This window comes from Saccopteryx bilineata, chromosome 6 (genome assembly GCF_036850765.1).
Source record: "Saccopteryx bilineata isolate mSacBil1 chromosome 6, mSacBil1_pri_phased_curated, whole genome shotgun sequence".
In the NCBI taxonomy this organism is placed as follows: Eukaryota; Metazoa; Chordata; class Mammalia; order Chiroptera; family Emballonuridae; genus Saccopteryx; species Saccopteryx bilineata.
This window is the reverse complement of record NC_089495.1, coordinates 106,790,229-106,796,228: the sequence shown is the minus strand read 5'-3', so window position 1 is coordinate 106,796,228 and position 6,000 is coordinate 106,790,229. Positions and strand designations below refer to the sequence as shown.

Here is a 6,000-nt window from a genome sequence, read left to right as displayed (position 1 = left end):
CGTGGCCCTGGTTTCCAGACAAAAGCCTGTGCGCCTTCGCAGCCACCAAGCTGCAGCGCGACTCTCCGCAGAGCCAGAGAGCTGGACCCGGACAACTAATCTGCTTCTACAGAAGCCACCGGCCCGCGAGCCGGAGCCAGGAGCCGGCGGAGACAGGAGACAGCTGCGCCCGGGAGCTCGCAGGGAGCGCGGCGTCGGGTCACGTGAGGCGCCGGGACCACGTGACCGGCGGCCGGCCCCTGCTGCCCCACCTCACGCGCCGCCGGAGCCTCCCCCGGGCTGGCCCTCGGCGTGGCGGCCGGGAGCAGTTCTCCGCCCTCCCTGCCCGGCTCCCGAGATCCCGGCGGACGGCGAGCGGCGGCGGCCGGCCTCCAGGTAGCTGGTGGGTCCCGCGCGCTCGCAAGGCCGCTCTCGCCCTTGCCCTGGTCTGCTCCCGTCCCCACGGTCGGCCGGCGCGCCCCGTTACTCCTGCGCCCTCCCTCCCGCCTCCCCTCGGGCTGCGGTTCCGGGCCGCCGCCCGCACCGTTAGCACCGCGGCTGGCGTGGCTTCCTGCGGGAGGGAGATTCTGGAGGAGGCTAGGGAACTGTCCCGGGCTCCCTCTCTTTTTGGAGCGGCAGGGACGCGGGTTTGCACCTAGGTGAAGTCTGTCGCTGCTCTCGTGTCGTTCTGTTGACAGACCCCCGCCCCCACCCTGTCCATCCTCCCTCGGCCCTTCCTGCGGGTCTGGCATCTACTCCGCCTCCCTGGGGGAGGGCAGGGGTGTCATACACCATGTTCTTCAGTTTGCCATTCCCCCACGACACGGACTCCTCGGAGGACTATTCACGTAGTAGAGACTTTACCCAGGAGTGAGATGACGTTTCTCTTGTCCTGCCTCGGAGACACTACCTGTTCTATTTAAGATAACCATCGAGGCACGCTCTGTTCTGTTTTCGTAAGTGGCTCTTTGTTTATATTTATTTGCATGTGAGACAATCCGAAGGCATCTGCTGCACAACTCTTGGCAGTTGGGGGTTACAGTTTTGTAAAGTAATATTATAATAATGCTTAAAAACCAGATTCATTGTCTAATTTGCCTTTGGCCTATTCTTTTTTGGAGGAGGACTATAGTCCACACAGTTTCTGAAACTGATATGCATTGCAGGATCAAAACATCAAGGTATATATACTGTAATGCTGAAAGGGATGGAAAAATGATTTAGCCCTAATTGTAGTTAATAGTGTGCTTTAAACTTTAGAAAGTATCTATTTGAAGTGAGCCCTGGGTGAATTTCACCTCTTTGAACTGCTTTCAGGGTTGAGTATGTAACTGTATATTTAGGTTGTATTAATATAGGAGTTAATCTGTTGGATATCTTTTACTTCATTGCGTGCATAGCAGTCTATTTATTAATACTTCTAGATAGTCTACCCTCTAGTCTGTTTCTCTTAAAGAGGAAGGATATTAGTCATTAAAAAGATTTCTTCCACAGTGATTATGTGTATGAGCAAAATGTTAAGTTCTGGGAGCTTCAGGAAACTGCCATAAAAACCAAAAGTATCAAGTTTTCAGCTTTAAAAACATGCTTTAAAATTTTTGGAATTAAACAGGGCCTGCATGTTCCAGCAAGAGCTTGACTCCATCTTAAACAGTAGCCCAAGCTGGAAAGTCTGAGACAGTGTCCTCCTTTATCTAAAAGTCAAAGAGACCAGGCAGTGGTGTAGTGGATAGAGCGTTGGACTGGGATGTGGAGGACCCAGGTTTGAGACCCCGAGGTCACCAGCTTGAGCGTGGGCTTATCTGGTTTGAGCAAGGCCTGCCAGCTTGAGCCCAAGGTTGCTGGCTCTAGCAAGGGGTCACTCAGTCTGCTGTAGCCCCCCTCCTGCCACCTTCCCCAGTCAAGGCACATGTGAGAAAAGCAATCAATGAACAACTAAGGTGCTGCAAGAAAGAATTGATGCTTCTCATCTCTCTCCCTTCCTGTCTGTCTGTCCCTGTCTCTCCAACTCTCTCTCTCCAACTCTCTCTGTCTCTGTCACACACACACACAAAAAGTCAAAGAATGGTGATAAAACTGAAGGGAAGTCAGACCTTTATTATTATTATACTGTGCCTTCTGTGCGTGCTACATTCAGTAAGTCATGTATGGGAAACAAGGTTTGGGCTCTCAAGGAGTCTAGAATCTAGGCAGGGCATTAGGACACATTTTAAAAAATGTTCTATGGTTAAAAACCCCCTAAAAATGTTTCAAATTGTTTATCTGTTGGGAATGCACAGGAGTCATATGACAAATGTTGTCTGAATTTAACCAGCACAGGTTTCCTAGAGGTCAGTAAATCAAATAATCATCTAAATCAAATATGTATTTGATCTACTGTAGGAACTTAATTTTTACAAATGTCTAATAACATTAAGTCCACAATATAGAATTTTTTTTTTTTGTATTTTTCTGAAGCTGGAAACGGGGAGAGACAGACAGACTCCCGCATGCGCCCAACCGGGATCCACCCGGCACGCCCACCAGGGGGCGACGCTCTGCCCCTCCGGGGCATTGCTCTGTTGTGACCAGAGCCACTCTAGCGCCTGGGGCAGAGGCCAAGGAGTTGGCCCAGCGCCCGGGCCAACTTTGCTCCAATGGAGCCTTGGCTGCGGGAGGGGAAGAGAGAGACAGAGAGGAAGGAGAGGGGGAGGGGTGGAGAAGCGCTTCCCCTGTGTGCCCTGGCCGGGAATTGAACCCGGGACTTCTGCACGCCAGGCCGACACTCTACCACTGAGCCAACTGGCCAGGGCTAGAATTATTTTTTAATTTTGCAAAGAACAAAACTTTGAAAATATGAAGCATAAGGAAGAGTGTACATTACCTGTGAGTATACCATCTAAAAGTACCAACAGTTACTACTTGGCGTATAAGTCCATTTTACTATACAAATTTAGTGGGTTGCTGTGTTCAGATAGTGAGGTATCAGATTATCTAAGAGATACTGTGATAGCCAAACCTCACTGAGTCCTGAATCTGGGAGAGCCAATAGCAAACATTTGAGTATTGGAGAATTTAGCCAAATCTCTCTGATTCTTGAATTTAGTTAGAGTTTGGATAGCAAAAGTTCAAATAGCTGGAGACATTTCTATGATTTTTAAATGTTATATACACTTTAAAATGAGATTATACTCTTGTGTAATACACTGTAAAGTGGGGAACGAGTTCAGGAGATGAGGAATCCCATCCAGGGAAAGACTAGACTCAGACCATTCTTGAAGGATAGTATCTGTCTTGCCCACAACTCTAGGAAAGATTCGGTGGCTTTTCTGAGATTAACATTTCCCAGGGGCAAATCTTTGCCAAGATATTCTTTAAGATGCTTAAGGGAAAATTCTGGTTTTGGAAATAGACAAAGCCTAATCTCTCTCTAGTGCAGTGGTTCTCAAAGTGTGCGCCAGGCGCACTGGTGTACCCTAGAAGATTTCCACGTGTGCCCTATGGTATTCCAGAGAAATATGTGCCTGTTGGGGATCAAAAAACCAACAGGGTTTTTGGAGTTTAGATTTTTAGGGGACAGAGGTGTGGGGAATTGGCTGTAAGCTGACAGTCTGCCCAGCCCCCTACCTCACTTGCCTGATTAGATTGCAAAAGGCTGTTAAGCTGTGATGCTAGATTGTTTACACTACCCCCCATGTTCCCCATAAAGACTGGAGGAAAGTTTCTTCTATCCTTTGTTTGGTGTAAAGTTAAGATGATATGTATGGTGGGGTTTTTTCTGCCCTCAACACAATTAAGAGTAAAAAGAGAGGAATTCTTTAATGTATTGACGAGGAAATGAGAGTTTGCCTTTCAAATACAGTATATGCCCAAACATTGAAGAAATCACGAGGACACATCAGGCTCATGTTTCTCATAAACACAAGAACAAAAAAACACATTCACACTGGGACCTGCTGAATTTACTAAATCTTACTAAGAATGTATCTATATATATAAAAAGGTAACTTTTAAAATTTTTTTTTATTTTTTAACCCCGCTTTTTTATGAATTCTAAAAAGCATAACCCAAAAAATGAAACATAAAAATGTTTTTAAATGTCAGAATAAATTTAATTTTGTCGTATCTATTTTGTTTACCATAAAAGCACACTTGGACTTTATATTTTTTCTTTAATATTTGACTTATTATAACATATTTCTCAGAAATTTGTATATAGTGCGCCTACAATTGTTTGTAGGATTTTAAATGTGCCCCAACTTCAAAAAATTTGAGAACCGCTGCTCTTCAAGTGCCTCAATCCTAAACTCAAGTGGTACAGCAGAAACATCCAGTAACATTGTTTATAACTGTGACAGTGTTTCAGAGATGACTGTCAATAATTGCTCCCATTCCTGTACTTGACTGCCACTCCTCCCATCCAAAGTGTAGTCTTGTTTCTGTTCCATTTGAATCTAGCTTGGTCTTGTGACTTGCTGTGACCAACAAAATGTGACAGAAGTGATATTTTGTCAGTTCTTGGCATAATTTTTATTTCTTTAAGTGAGAGGTGGGGAGATAGTGAGATAGACTCCTGCATGCTCCCCCACTGGGATTTGGGGGCAATGCTCAAATAAACCTAGCTATTTTTAATGCCTGAGGCTGACGAACTTGGACCAACTGAGTCCTCTTCAGCGCTTGGGGCCAACACTCGACCCAATTGAGCCACTGGCTACAAGAGGGAAAGAGGGAGAGAAGAGGAAGAGGGAGGGGGAGAGAAGCAGATGGTTGCTTCTCTTGTGTGCTCTGACATAATCTAACTGGAACATTTGCACACTGGGTGGATGCTCTATCCACTAAGCCACCAGCCAGGGCCATAACTCTTTTTATTGATTGATTTCATTTTTGAGAGAGAGAAGCCTTGGCCAGTTGGCACAGTGGTAGAGCGTCGGCCCGGTGTGTGGATGTCCCGGGTTCAATTCCCTGTCAGGACACACAGGAGAAGTGCCTATCTGCTTCTGCACCCTACCCCCTCTCACTTCTCTTTCTTCTCCTCCCCTTATGCAGCCATGGCTTAATTAGAGTGATTTGGCCCAGGGCGCTGAGGGCGGCTCCATGGCCTCTGCCTCCTGTTGCAATGGAGTTAGGGCCCCAAATGGGCAGAGCATCACCCCCTGGTGGGTTTGCCTGGTGGATCCTGGTGGGGGGGGCATGCATGAGTCTCCTCTCACTAAAAAAAAGAAAAAGAGAGAAACATCAATTATACTGCTTCACTCATTCATGCTGTCACTAGTTGATTCCTGTATGTGCCCCCACTGGGATTGAACCTACAACATGTTGGGACGACCCTCCAACCAACTGAGCTACCCTGCCAGGGCCTTGGCATAATTTCTTAAGATGCCTGACATCTCTAGCTTTCGTTCTCTTGGAAGCCAGTGAGTGTGCATAAAGGTTTGGAGGCTGGGCTTAACCAGGGGAAGGGTGAGACTACCTGGTCAGATAGGTAAGTGAGGTTGTTTCAGCCCTAGTTAAGCTCCCCCTGTTAAGCCACAGTTAAAAGTGCCTGTGATCTCGTGAATAGTCAACCTCAGCTAAGTCCAGTCAAAATACAGAACTGAGAGAAATAACACGTTGCTATTGTTTTCAGCTACTGAGTTGTGGGATATTATATTACAAAAGATAAACAACTATCACCTTATGCCATAAAACCCTTAGATTAAATATGGTTCACATATAAGTCAGTCCGAAGATGTGATTCCTGAGCCCAAAACTGGTATGCACCAGCATGCTTTAATGATAAATCTCTAAATTAATTAATTATGTATATTACATAGGATGTACTTATTAAACTAGACTAGCCATATCTCATACGCTATAGCAGGGGTCCCCAAACTTTTTACACAGGGGGCCAGTTCACTGTCCCTCAGACTGTTGGGGGGCCGCCACATACAGTGCTCCTCTCACTGACCACCAGTGAAAGAGGTGCCCCTTTCTGGAAGTGCGGGGGGAGCTGTATAAATGGTTTCAGGTGGCCACATGCGGCCCGCGGGCCGTAGTTTGGGG

At 46.7% G+C, this 6,000-nt stretch overlaps 1 protein-coding gene across 6 annotated transcripts in view; it reads left to right on the top strand.

The window, feature by feature from the left end:
- The first annotated feature begins 235 nt into the window (after positions 1 to 235).
- RCBTB1 (RCC1 and BTB domain containing protein 1) overlaps positions 236 to 6,000 on the top strand; it is a 48,248-nt gene continuing 42,483 nt past the window's right edge. For 2 of the 6 annotated variants that reach the window (XM_066234302.1, XM_066234301.1), the window contains exon 1: positions 254 to 935. The gene's annotated coding sequence lies outside the window, so the exon portion shown is untranslated. Of the gene's footprint in view, positions 936 to 6,000 lie in introns of all 6 variants that reach the window. The other 4 variants (XM_066234303.1, XM_066234304.1, XM_066234307.1 and 1 more) reach the window with 4 other exon arrangements.